The sequence below is a fragment of the Metopolophium dirhodum genome, chromosome 8 (genome assembly GCF_019925205.1).
Source record: "Metopolophium dirhodum isolate CAU chromosome 8, ASM1992520v1, whole genome shotgun sequence".
NCBI lineage: Eukaryota > Metazoa > Arthropoda > Insecta > Hemiptera > Aphididae > Metopolophium > Metopolophium dirhodum.
The window spans coordinates 9518775-9534685 of record NC_083567.1 but is presented as its reverse complement, the minus strand read 5'-3'; the positions used below and the strand labels follow the sequence as shown (position 1 = coordinate 9534685).

General features: G+C 28.8%; 1 protein-coding gene across 4 annotated transcripts in view; it reads left to right on the top strand.

Annotated features, from left to right (window-relative positions):
• The window catches only part of LOC132950148 (neuropeptides capa receptor-like), a 150847-nt gene that overhangs the window by 38778 nt on the left and 96158 nt on the right, over window positions 1-15911 (top strand). Inside the window, exon 1 of one of the 4 annotated variants that reach the window (XM_061021393.1) lies at window positions 2264-2470. The exons of the other annotated variants lie outside the window; for them this stretch is intronic. The gene's annotated coding sequence lies outside the window, so the exon portion shown is untranslated. Of the gene's footprint in view, window positions 1-2263; window positions 2471-15911 lie in introns of those variants that run through there. 4 annotated transcript variants of the gene reach the window in all.

The window sequence follows — 15911 nt, the reverse complement described above, 5'->3', positions numbered from 1 at the left end:
GATTTTCAATTCGATCGAGTTTATCATAATATTATGTTTAATTATGCACGATGCGATGATATGAAATTAATAAACAGAATAGCGATTATTTATTTTTTCGTGGACATTATTATAAGAAGTTAGAATAATAATTTAATATTCATAGTGCGTTGGTGTTAATTCCCATCTAATCACATCCAATCTTATAAATGTAAATTATTGGCAATAAAATGTAATTGTATACATTATTTTGTACAAACAGGTATAAGTACAATCAATCCAATTAAAAAAAAATTCAACACATCTGATAAATGGTAATCAAGAAATATAATATACAGACGAGTCTCGATTACTGAAATTTCAAGGGGAATAAAAATAAACTCGTCTTATGTATTAAAAAAATTTTTTCTTGGAAAACAAAGAGATTTTCTCCTCGTGGTGTTTTCTGGATAACGCTAAATGAAACTCAATTATTAAAATATTATTATCATTGCCAACTTAATTTTTAATTGGTTCAAGCTACTCTGGGCGAAACGGGAATCATATGGAAACAAAATTTGGGCGAAACGGAGAGGGTCATTTTTGGGCGAAACGGGCCCCGCCCCTACTTACTATGCGATAATACTTCTGACGTAGTTAACCATATTTTATTTTCGGGTAACCTCTATAATATTATATAAAACAGATACCTAGTCGAAATCATCTTATACAAATCTTATAGTCACATATCACACAAGCAGTACCTACATTATTTGTAAATTATAATAAATTCTAAATAACGACCCTATGGCGTCGCCCTACTGTAAGTTAGCCTATTGCAGGAAACAAATGAATATAACTCATATTATATAGGTGACTAATGTGCGTCTTATCTCGATGCTCCGCTTTTTGGTTGGTAATCATTCGGGAAACGGGTGATGCGTTTCGTCGGACTGTAAATAAGTGATTATAATATGTGCACACTATTATAATATTAGTTTGGTCGGAATGACATCTCACACGAGAACGCAAAAACTATGTGATAAAAATAACCATCGAGCATCGGTCGGCGGGCGGGTTATCTTTTATGACTCAAGAACTAATACCGGATTCACAGCTTGGTCGTGTGTCGTGTCATGTGAGGACGTGGTAACTATATGGTTATAAATTATAACTGGTAACAATGTTGGTTCAATAAAGTTGAATTGTAGTCAATTCTTGGTATACTGGATTGCAACTTGGTTATTACATGATACCAAACAATTAGTAACGTCCAATCACAATAATTTATAAGTAAAATAATTTCTTCTGATTGACTGAACCGCGTGGTTCAATTAAGGTATACCATATGGCATATCATTTTTTTATCACACGATACCACAGTAACCAAACGATACCACATAGTTGAATATTTAAACTTTTGACCGTGTGGTTACAGATATGTGCAGAAAAATAATAACTAAAAAAATGAAAATGTTATCATCATGTGATTATGTGAAGGTGCTCTGGACTCTTTTATTTAATACTTAGATCATATTTTGTATATTGTAAAAGGTCACGATTCACGACTATTACAAGAGTGGTTTATGTCCATATACATTGTGAATATAATATAATATAATTATAATATAGTATAATATGTACTCGCAGAGCCCATGACTCTCAATAATATGTTATGATGTTGAGTAGTGTTAGAAGATTTGGTAGGTTTTATTTTGGCATACAAATAAAAAAAATGCACGCACAGGCTCGGCACGAAGGCACACGATCATTAAATACACGACATGACACGGTGTAAGTATAAACTGTAACCCCCTTGTCATGATATTAATTGATAAAACTTGCAGTTTTGATGGTGGTCATTGGAATAAACGATAAAATATGTTTTCTTTTCTAAGGAATATACAACCAAATTGTACGAATAACGAAAATATCTGTGACCACCAGCGCGAACTAGGACCAAAACTTGTATTTTGGTGATAAGCTGCTTACATACCTGGTTAGTTATATCATGCCCCAGGCCTGTGTGCCTTGAAACCGTGGGTAGTTCGTGCGACTTTTAACTTTCGTGTTAACTATTAACCAACGGAAGAAATCGTGATTACCCAATCGGTAACCACTTGGACCGGGCCACGGTCACCTCGACCGCGGTATAAACTCGCCCTCAACATCCACATTGCATACAGTATATCCGCGAGCTTTATTTTTCAGAGATAATAAAATAAATAATAATATTATCTTAATGAATGTTGTCGATGTTGATTGCCATCATCGCCGTCACTCGTCGTACGTATTTTCCAGGCATTGTCGATGCGCCTGTCACGCCATTCAACATTTTCGATGAAACCGTTTTAACTTTTTACTCGTTCATCTACGAAAACGTATAATTTTGGTGTGCTGTAATTTATGTGCGTAACGAACTAGTATTGTTGTACATTTGTACATAATATATTTGCGAACGCCATCATCGTGGTTACGCGATGCCCGTATACCGAGGAATGTACTAGCCGAGGTAAGACGCACATCATGTCACATCATCTATATCATTCACAGTTCCCTACTTTCTTGTAAGTATCACCAGGGATAAACTGTTGTATACGATTATTCATACGCTTATACGACCAATATTTGCTTTATTTAGAACGTGTTTTATTCAGTAGGTACTTACATAAAATAATGTAATTGCATAGGTTTATTTACAAATTTGTAAAATGAAAGTACAACCTTTGTGTAATAGTAACATTAGCGTATATAGGGGTAGTTTTAGGTGTTCAACCCCCCCCCCCCCCTAGAAATTAAATCCTATATATGCCACTGAATAGTGATTAGTGGCGTTATGCACCGTGTCACCACCGCCCATTGGTTTATATCGCGATATTTATAATAATACCTACCTACATTTTCGTTTTTCACTCCGTCGTCCAAGAAAACGTATTTTTAATTCAAGCGTAATGACTAATGAGTATTATCGTACCCACCTACGTAATATATTTGTAAAATTTATCATCGCGATTACGCGTCGCCCATTTCCCGAGGATTGTACGAGCCCAGGTAAGACGCACATCATGTCACATCATCTACCTCCATCATTCACAGCCCACAGGTCCCCAGACTCACCAGACATAAACTGTGTATACGATTGTTCATACGCTTTTACAACTTTTATTGGCTTTATTTAGAATGTGTTGTGTTCAGTACTAAATAAAATAATGTGGGTCTATATACATCGATGTAGTATTTGTAAAATCAAAGTCTAATATAAACTCTTTCAGTTTTTCTTGCCTCAATAACCCTTCATACTGAATCTAAGATAGCCATGACACGACATTAATATATATATATTTTTTTTTTGTCGATTAATATTGGTAGCCGCGGGCCACAAAAATATGACCCATGGGCCGCGTGTTTGACATGCCTGGTATAGAGAGTAAGCGTTACCCCCACATGCCCAAAATGTCTATTATATAATATTATATTTGATGCCTGACGGATATTTCTCAGAAACAAATTCAGAATTTTCGCACCACAATGCTAAATTTTTTTTGACAACCCCTTTTTTATAAATGTGAATTCTTGATAGTAAAAATTAATGTTATAAGATTAAATATAAAAAACATGGCATTATTTATTGAATTTCTGCAGTAGGCAATATTTTATTGATTTTATAATAAACAAGATAAAGAACGGTACAGTATTCGGTGACTAAAATTATGACTTTGCTTTTTGCAAGGGATGTCGTCGTATCAACAAACAAATCATATTTATCGAAATTACAATTTTATATACTTACCTACTATATTTTAGTGGGGTCAATTCTTGTGGTCAATAGGTATTGATTTTTTTTTATCAATATAACCTGAGTTCTCCCGAGTTATATTGGCTTGCACCTTCCTATCACGTGCCTCATATACGCAGTTCACATTGTGTTAATACTTAAGGCAAGTAATAAGTTGTATTCCTAGTAACTAGTAACTACTAAAACGCTTTAGAAGCTTTAAGTATCCAGACAACAGGGAAAGGCGACCAAAGCGGCCATACTAAGGTTCACACTTAAGGAGTTTATTTTTTTTTATGAAACCTTCAGGATTGTCTAGTTAAACTAAACTAGTTAAGGAATCATAATTTCCAATCAGAAACTACTTTAAACAAATAAATAAAAAGTTATTTTCATTTTTTTAAAAAGTACAAAATTGTTCACTTTGCCCACCTATATGTGTTCCAAGTGGTCAGTCAATGTCCACTTTGACCGCCGGTTTAAAATTTCTATTATTATTCATTATTTTATAATATTATCATAAATATATATATATACATATATAATACAACTTTTATTATATTCTTACAACTTTTCTTTGATGAATAAGTAACTTCATTTCAAGCGTTGGGTCTCTTATTAATATTTTTATAATTAATTAATAAATTAGTCAAACTTTTTTGATGAGTAACAAAGTTATTTTATAAAATATACATAAGCCTTTAATAAGCTTTTGAAAACAAATAAATAAACCACTATAGTGACCACTATGGTCACCATGGTAACCATAGTGACCACTTTGCCCTTTTAATAATGTTTAATTTACTATTTAAAAAAATATCAATAGGATTAAACTTAAGCTATTTCTATAACATATAAAAACTTTTGTAGATTTCGAAAAACAATTATTTGGGTATATTAATTACTATGTTTATAAAATATAATTATTTATTCAGAGCACTTCCCTTACATCAACAACATTCAAAAATGAATTTTTTTTTTAAACGGAAATGGTAAAAGTTTTTATCAATAGTGGTTTATCAGTTGATAAATATGATAACAATGAACCAATCCACGTGATGAAACCAGCTGTTTATTTATTTACGACAGAATAATAAGACATGACCACTTTACCCGCTATGGCCACTTTGTACACCTTTCCTCTACATAAGTGAGCATAGTGAGCATTTATTAGTAAATTATTATACACTGGATTAAAAAAAACTGCATTGAAAAAAATCAAATTATATGGATTTTTTTCACTACTTAAAAGTAGTACCTAAGTTCCTGAAGTAAAAATGGCACATAAAATGTTTGCACACATTTACTAGATAAGTTATTCAGAACTCCAACATAGTGTGAACTAGTTTTGAGCTACTGGTGAAACACGGAGATTCGTGGATTCCCTAATGGACGTGTTAGACTAATAAACCACTCGAGCACCGTAGTAAACGAATTTTACTTACAGGTGCATGTATCAAATTTTGAATGTTAAAGTTCTTGCAACCTTTTTTTACAGATATTAATAATATTTGCATAATGATTGAATTTGTAAATAAAACTTTTCTAAACATTTAACAAAAAGTTCTTCATTTTAAATCAGAATTTTGAAGTCTTAGTGCTGATGTAACGGACCTAACATAATATCAATAACCAATTTAGATTATTTTATCGTAGCCAGGTGTCACAATCAGATATTTTAGCATTAGATTCAACGCTGTTAGATGGGTCACGATTATTTATTGTTTATTTACTGTGGGCGTCCATGATTTCAAGTTCTAAAATATGTTTCAAAATATCCGAGTACTTACCTACATTTATTTTTTATGGCTGCCTTCAATTCTCGAGAATATAATATTATATACAACACATATTTTATAAAAGTATTAAAATAGTTATAAAAAAAAGTTACTGGCGAGTGGTGACATTAAAAACTCATAACTTATTAGAATTATAAATTGTTATTTATATTGACATCTTAACAGCAATAACAATTAATAAAGATAAGTTAAAACTTTTGGAAACGCGATTAAATGTAATACCAATTATTACAGAGTATCAATAATGACTATTCACATTTGTCATTTTCATTGCGGAAGCAGTAATACCAGTGAAGATAATAATATTATTATTATCATCATCCTTATTTTCAGTACTAGGATTAATTGTCGGTATCGGGTAGGTACTTGATTTCGGATTTTTGTTGTATAATTAAACGTATTTTTATTTATTCATTTTAATATAACACACAATCTGCACGTAAGCACAATAATGATATCGTGTTATTAAGGAATTTCAGGCATTGATAGTTAGATCAAGAACCCACCTATACTTATACTACATGAAAATGTGGACGTACAAAATAAAAACTTGAACTAATAGTTTTTGAGTTACTTAACATTGTGTACAAAGGATAATAGGTCCATGATAATGGGTTTGGATGATATAAGGGCCCTAAACTACCATATATCCATAGTAATTTGAAAATGTTAGTAATTTATATTAATTTATATTAATCATTCGATATTTACCTATCATTTATAAAAATGATCCAAGTATAAATACATTTAAGTATTTAGTTAATTCTAAATCAGATACTAAATCAATTTTATATTTTTGTATTTTATATTATTTTGTATTTTTGTATCATACATTTTAAGGACTAGGTATTATATTTAATATAATAATTTTAATGAATGACAGACTGTTAGTTCAAATTTTAATTAACATAATTAACAAAAAAAAAGGGGGTTTTCATTAGAAAACCGACGTTTGTATCGCCACAGAATAAGCCTCATAAGATGTACAAAAAACTCCCAAAAATTTGAAAATAATATGATCTTAAATTATATTTTAAAATTAAAAAAATCGGAATCTGAATAAACTCATTATTACATTTAAAAAATGGCGGTGAGCACTGAGCATGCCTGGTGAATCACTCTGTATATATTTTATAACTATCGCCTAGCACAGTGAATCGGTATTTTCATAGCATATAATTGTATTTATAGTGTACACCCATGGCCCACGCATACAGAGTGATTAATTTAACTGACTACACGCATTTTCCATGAATGCCCAACGTATAAAAATCCTTGGTCAAATATCGTTACGCAAAAGTCATATATTTTCAACGTGGTGCAGACGGTGCGGTCGTTTAAATTGCGTATTATCTATGTTGACTGATATTATAATGTGTGCCGTGTGCCCGCCCGTGTGTATATAATAATATGCATTCACTTGCTGCCGATGTTCCGCGCTTATCACAATTATTCTCGGCGCGTTGACGCACGAAACGACGACGTACACTGTACACATAATATTATGTAATGATAATAATAATATAAAGGTACACGTGTACATCCTACATATTTTAAAACGATTTAATAATATTACAATATCATAAAATATATTATTATATATTTTCGTTGTTCTTGTCCCTAAAAATATTATATAGTTGTTTTTTAGTAGGCATCAACATTGTGTGATTCGATCAATCTTTTAATTTGTAAATACATAATATTATATTAACAATTTATATCACCCTTGTGATGGCCTATCATTCACTCTTACATTACGCCCTATGTTTGTTGGTATCTAAATACACCACTTTTGACTTTTGATTTCCAGACAGTGAGTTGTGACGCGTGTTTAATATTTTATATTATGTATATGATGAAGTAGAATACATTAATAAATACGTGTTGATGTATACATATCGGATAAACGAATTGTTTTTTTTTTCATATAATATCTATAATTCTCGACTAATATTAGCATTATATTAACATTAAAAGTGTTGATGATTGAAGTGAAGTGGCTGCCAAGTGACACCCTCTCGAAATTTGTAGTGCTCCACTCCGATCAGTTGTACTTTAAATGTTTATAAAAAAAAATATCTCTCTTGATTTTCCTAAACGTCTTTAGCAATGTAAATTTCTATTACATATGCATGTGCCTTTATAATGCCCTTTTCCATATCAAGCACTAATTATAGTAGATATTATACTGTTTTGAAACCATGTACCTACAATGTACATACCTCTCGGCTCTCAATTACCATTTAAAGCACGTTGGTTGGCCTGTGTTTCTAATAACAGTGTTATGACGTATATCGTATAATACGGTGTATTAAAATCTACTGTAACCCCGATACTTTTGAAAACCGTAGTTGTTTAACCCATAAATAAATTGTAAAATAATTATAGATCCCTCGTATAAACACTAACGTATAATACAACTAAGCGATGCGCAATATTGCGAGGTCAATATAATCTACTCCATCATGTTATCATGATTAATGCGATGATCACACGGAATCCTAAAATCAAATTTATTACGCACTCTCCATCCCCTAGAATAATTATGATAATAGTGTTGAAAAATATGTATGTATACTGTATAATAATATGTATGCAATATGCATATTCTTTAGTTTATATTTTAAGTGATTATAAATAATATATATTTATATATTTATATATATTATTTACTCTTGTACTATTTACTCTATTATTAAATCTTAAAAATCTATAGTGAGGGGTATAGGTTGCTTTAATAAAAGTTCAAAAATATTAAAAATATATTGATATGATTAATTTTATATGCATTTAAAGTTCAAATTTCGACAAAATTCATCCAAAACCTGAACATTTGCAATTTATTTTTCAGTTTTAAGTTAAATTTTAGATTCTTAGCGGAGCGATGTTTTAGCTTACCTATAAGTAATTTTAATAAAAGACTTCCAACTAGTTATTCGACCTTTATCAAAAACAAAAGTTAACTTGACTATACGGTCCAATTAATGATACATTATTCATTTTTTTATAAGCGTTTGGTTCTACATTTTTTACGTTATTTGTTATTCACTGGTTTTTAATTACTTATTAAAATTGATTATTTATACATGTATGCTAGGAGTACTCATCGTCTTCGCCTCGGAGTTTTTTTTCGTATACAATAATTTATCTTTAAATTCAAATCCAACACATCCCTTACAATAACATACTCGACACTAAATTACTGTACAGCGGTACCCCCCATTTGTTGCTAGATCTGCTAGAAATGTGTTTAATATTTCTATAATATGATTGTTTAAAAAATCTACCTCGGATAATCAAGTAGAACACACCCATAAAGTAATTAATAAAACTTTTAATTTGTTTCCTAAATACTTCTACATAGGTAGGTATACTATACACGTGTCTACGTGTCGTGCTATATTTTAATGTTTATTAATAGATGCTTCTACCACCAAGTCAACCACCAGGTTCAGCATTCGGAACAAAGCCACGCCCATGCACACAAGTCAGCCGCCCAGTACCGCTCTTATCCTGAATAGAGTATAGGCACATAATATTTAATGATAATTGCTTAAACAATTGAAATTATTTTAAACATATTAGATATTACATATTAATATCTAGGCTGGGTTATATAATATATTTCTATATAAATAGGAGTAATATTAGTAATGGTGTTCTGCGATTGATATTAATATATTATAGACGACTGCTATAAATTACAATACCTACGTTGTCTTTCATTAATTGTTAATAGTATTAACTCAATTTTATAATTTTTAGTTTTTACAACTACGTCCAACTATTAAATTTTCACTATTCAGTATTCACATATGTACCTATATAATATGATTATTATGTATTATACAATATGCGTATATATAACACATAAGATATCATAAAAATATATACTTAGGTTTTATTTTAGACAAAAGGTTATTTACCTTTATACGTATGCTTGTTAGGTTAGGTCAGATTAGGATTTAGGAATATATTATGCATACATCAATTTACATTGTACCTACAATATACTATATGTCTATATAAGTCCACTCGTTGTGAAACATTTACAAATATAAATGTTTGTATACAAAATAATATATTGTATATAATATTATGATGTACATAGTATCTCATTTCTTTATAAAATATAAAATATTTTGAGATATAACTAGAATCTAAAATCATTGTACAGAAATATGCAAAACGACAATGGATGAGTAAAATATAAATTTTTAACCACAAAAATATTATTGAAATGTAAAGATTAGAATAGTGTTACTTTTGAACAATAAGAAAACATGTTTCGAATGTAATGCTATCTAAAAACTAAAAAACCCTATTACCAAGCTAGCTAATCACTATTCGCTTGAAATTAATCAAGCTAGTTGGATAACGAATACTATCTCCGGAAAGTAGATACTAATGTAAGTACTATGTTGATGAAGTCAAACCTTCAAATTTTTTTAAACATTTTTATTAAACGCTCAATCTAATCGCATAAGATTGAATACATAACTATACATAACTATTGATTTGGACTGCATCGAGTAATAAGTTATAACTACCAATAACATTTTACATATAAAACTTACCTATACATTTTTCGGGTCCTTCACTTTAAGGTCATAAAACCCGATATGGCACTACAACCGGTGTCATTATTATCGATTTCTACTGTATATTTATACTTTCTACACACAACTATACATTGTTTTACGTGGTATAGCATGGATTACCTACATGGTTACATATAATAATATGTTGCTAAGGGGTGTTACGTTCCCTGCAATCATCTCGGAGGAATGCAAAACTAATTATTTTTGTTTTACTGACATTTAATCGTTCGATATCCCTTGTATGTGCACCTAAAAAGGCTTAAAAATTGAATAAAAAAATATTAGAGAGAACAATTCATATTGTTTTGTTCTAATTTTTATAAGAAACTTAAGGTGAATCATTTTAGTATATTCCACACAATTCGATTAGGTACAGTTATTTCAATTGCAGCAATATAACTTTATTTAGCCGAACAGACCCGATCATATTATTACACTCGTGAAACCAAGAGGAATTATTATTTTTAATTAGGTACTTATATTTATTATTTTCATAGTTAGCCATTATTTACATGAATAGTTGGATACGAATCTAATCGGATAATTATTTAAATTATATTCAAATTTAAAGTCGCTTCCGACAATTTGAAATAGGGGTTAAGCATATTATAACTTATTATTTACAAGCAAACTAACTAAGCATAATATAATAAATCGGTGTCTTATCGTTTTATTGTTATAATTGATTTTAAATTAAATTTGTTATGGACCACGAGAGACCTAATAATCGTAATTTGTGGTATACACGTAGGACGTAGATACACCAATTTATACCGTCATCGTTTTTATTTAACATATTGTACTGTCGGCGTGACATTGTTTATAATAATCGTAAAATAAATTTTAAAAAAACTCACTTTTAAAATACTATGTATTATACCTACCTATATATTTATATAATATATTATCTTATATCATGGATCATGATCAGCTAACAAAATTTAATTAAATTCAAGTTAACATTATTTAAAAACTATGTGTGATTACTCTGGATAATACGAGGAGGCTTTTTATCTCATGCTGCTGATTTATAACTCTCTGATTCTTGTGTTTGACAAAAGTATTTTCCTCATTTTAGTAAAAGCTCAAATAACATTGTTCTTTAAAAACAAAAAATCCCGTCAAAGGTTCAAGTTTATTTTTAATGGTTTTTGTATGGGATTGGGGTATTTTGTTATAATATAATAAAAATCACGTGTAATATTTCAGATATTTAGTTTAAAACTATGTGCATATAATAAGATACAGGTAAGACAAATATTGTAAAATGAGAAAAATAACTACCTAAGAATAACGAATGAAAATAATACTATCAACAATAAAAAAATGAAAAAAATGAAAAAGTGAACATCATATTAAATATCTGCCGCGTAAAATTTGACATTTTCTGTAATCAGCTGTATATTATACATATAGGAGGTATAGCAGGTAGTATTCAGAATTCTTTCCCATGCAATAAAATCTTCTTATATTAAACAGGTTCAATTTTATTAATTTTCGTTATACTTCGAACATCTCTAATCCACGTGTTCGTGGTTCTGGTTACAGAACAGAATGTTGAAAACATTTTGAAAAAAAAACTGAAAAGGGAATTTAATATTAATATATTATTATAGGTTATAACGCTACATGATGAGCGCGACATTCAGAGTTGCTAACAAAAATGTATGTGAACTATTCGCAAAGGGCAAAGGACATACTTACCATTTGTGGATAGGTTCTTACTTTCTCATATTGTGGCTAGAATTAGAAAACTACGGTTGTGCCTATATGTACACAAATCGTGTTGTGTATTATATTTTCGAGCACGGTTGATTCCGTGTGACCGGGATTTTCGTCGCGTGCATAAGGTAACTCGTTTGTATCACCTCGCCAAATGCTGCACACACTAGGTAAATAAAAAAAACATGTCACACAAATCGATATTTTATTTGGCGAATCTAACTGAACAATGAAATGCATAAATAATAAATGTTCTGAAAATAAAGTACGTTATATAGAGGTGAACACTTCCAGGGCTTAGACAAATTTGTGATATACCGCATAATATTATGTAAAATTATACGAATGTATTTATGTATTAACTTGATAGATATGTAAGTACAGTGATTTCTGATTAATGTGACCACATTGGTATAGGTCATTTTGATCATACTAACCGATTGATTCCATAAAACATTTTTTGATCGTTTATTTAATTATCACTTATTATTATTATTATTATTATTATTATTATTATTACTATTATTATTATTACAATTAATATTGTATTATTTTTATTTTATTTTTATTTGTTAAGTAATAAGACATCCCTAGCAATGCGGCTATCTAGATCTACGGATATTTACAAAATTGTTCCAAATTGTATAATACATATTAAAATAATCTAATATTAAACTATATAAAAAAAAAAAAAACATTTAAAATAAAAAATTTTAATAAAACCATCATAGCAAACATTTCCCCACATTGACTTACGAGATATTTTCAGTTTAAAAAAAATATATGTAATAGATTGTAAACGTAATAGATTGTAATGATTGGCACTATTATATTTATTTCATAATTAACGGCTAACAGAAGTGACAACCATCATAATCATTATTATATATTATATTATACTTTATTTGTCCTTATCTACATCAATTATTCTCTCGACACAAACACTCTTCCGGCTTCTGTATCCGGACGTGGTCATGCGTAACAGACTATGTACTTATTTTATTTTGTTGTATTTTTAAATTATATATGTTTAAATTTTTTTTAGTGTTTCTAATGATACATGAATTGTATTCTTATTAAATTGTATATATAATGATTATAACATATATATATATATATATCAACATTACACCTATTTCTTCAATATTAAATTACTACCTGCATTACTACATTACGGTTAGTTAACCACCCATACTTTCCCACTTATTGTTGTGATTATTTTGCAACTCAGATTTTCCATTCTCTCACTTTTTTCGCTACCTATTTTTCACTAATTTTATAATGGCTCATTTTTTATCACTATCGAAACAAATTATGCTCACTATTCTTACTTTTTACAATGTAATGATATGAAATTAATTGGTAAGAAATAAGAATACAGTGGCTTTCACATTAAAACGCCCTGATGGAAAATCATTTTTTCGTCCTTATAATATACATTTTACTCTTTACGTTTATATTGATAATATTGCCATAATTTGTCTACCAAACACTTGACAATACTGTAACCAAGATTTTGAAAATGAGAAATGGACAATCAGAAAACCTTGTAAAAATTAAATTTGTTTTGTTTTTAATAGAAATAACTTTTATAATTTTGATATGACAAAATGTATAATATTAAAAACATCCTACTGAAATTAATACATTTTTTAATCACTTTTAATTTTTATTAATTTATTCAACAGCTTACATTTTAATGAGGTACATATATAAATTATACTATTATTGTTTCCAAGTCCAACCAAAAACTTTCATTCATCTAGGAGAATTTTTTATAAAAGTGATCGCAATATATTCTATTTTTCTACATTTTCATAATCGGAAAAAGTAAGGTTGATTGCGAGGGATATGGTCCCTTCTCCCCCTGGTAGCGCTACTGCTTGACAATAACTTTCTGAAACCCTTTCAGTATTCAACACATGCGATAAAGTTTATGAAAAAAAAAATAATTACATAAAAATAATTAGTATATAATAATGTTACTATCGCACACCATGGTAGGTCTATACTTCTTACTAGCTGTTATAACTACTACAGTTGTACAAGGTGTATAAATATTAAATACACGCCTCCTTGCTACTGCAGTATGGAAGTCTATGGTACTAGCACCAATATTTTTATCACACTGCCGGTATAACAGCATTATAAAGTTAATTTTAAGCTTTGGTGTTATTATTTTTTTCTTAATAAATATTATTATTAAATGTGTGTATTATTGTATCTATATAGTGTCAATACGATCACTTAATATCACGTAAATTATATTTTTATTATATCGTTGGCCATGTTTGCTGTTTTTTTGCGCTTTCTCGAATCGAGTTAATGAATCTCTTAATATATTTAAGTATAATATTATTCCTGTTAATTGTTCTCATCAAACTTTTATATTTCATTATATAACATTGTTAATAACATACAATACCTTTAATTTGTATTGCCTACATTTTAAATTAAACGTACCAAATATATAGGTATAATATTTTATCATCATACTAATACTAGGTATCAATTTAGTAGGTACCTATATAATTGTATCAATCATTAGATAATAAGATACCTACGTATTATAACTTGAAATGTAATAAATTAAAATGTAATGATTATGAGAATCTATAGTAGTAAACCTGAGTTAGTTCCGATAACCAATACACTTATTATTGGGGCACGGTATACTTTTAGCAAATTCAAACAATATTTAGAAGAAGAAAATATGTGAAATAGAAAAAAAAAAATCAAAAAACCAACAAGAAAAAAAGAGAACAACAGAAACGAAAACAAGAAAAGTTACACAGAACTATAGAAATATTGGAAAAGGAGTACAAAAAATCTAAAAAAAAATCTAAAAATGACGAAAAATTTAAAAGGAGCTGTTGAAAAAATATTCCAAGAAGTATAATATAATAGACTGAAAATTACAATCTCAAAAAAAGATTTTATGGAAATTCAGTTGGCTCAAGGAATGATACAGGCAAACAAAAACCAAACAAATAGTTACAAGTCGAAAAACAACCGTCATAAACCATTCTTAAAAAAAAGAAAAAGAAAATAAAAATTAAGGAAAATTGAATTTTTTTTTATGCAAAATCAGTGTAAACATTTATATAAATAGCTATAAATATATAATGAAGGATCCTAATATATTGTTACAATGACAGTTGAAAAATATTTAAAATACATAGTCGCAATTTTTTTTTATAATATTTAAAGTTTGAAATTTGACAAAAAACGTAAAATTCTGTTAGAAATTCATAAAAATTTTTCTTTTCAAATCTATTTTTTTAAATGTAATACAAGATTCTTTATCAGTTTTTTATGCTTATAAAAATAACAATGTCCATAGGAAAGTCAAATTAAATTTTTATGAGCGTTCGAAGTCGAAATATTTACAACATTGAATATTCTGTCATTTGAATCCTAGACTGGCAAACCATCTCTGCTCAGAATCGTTTTCCGTATGATATTATATCATTGAAATCAAATTTAATTACAATTTTACAATGACCCACTTGTAACCTACTGTACAGAAGAGCGACATTAACTTACCCGCTTTTTTTTGTAACTAAATAGTTATATGGAATTATATTTAAAATTGATTTGTTTTTTAAGTAGTAATTACTTATATTATTACGCGTAATAGGTATACTCATTATACCTATTTGAGAAAAATACTCACCTTCCTCTCTATTAATTAGACTTAATATAGACGGTGGAAATCATGTAGTAAATTTGTGTTTAAACTAAAATTCAATCTAGTAAGAATCGGAGTATATATAAATATATTATGTATAGTATTGACGTATTGTATATATGAGTAAAAATACAAAATTTTTGTTCGTGACTTATAAGTTATAATGTGTATTTGTGTTCAAAAATAATATATATTAATATATAATAATACATTATAGTATACGTATATAGAGATGTTCAACGGTAGTTTCCCACTCAAACACAGTGTGCCATCGAATTATAATATACCTTATGAGTGATTATTTTGCCACATAACACTCGATATTCAAATACCTATACCAATTATTATAGCAGTTGTAGAGAGGA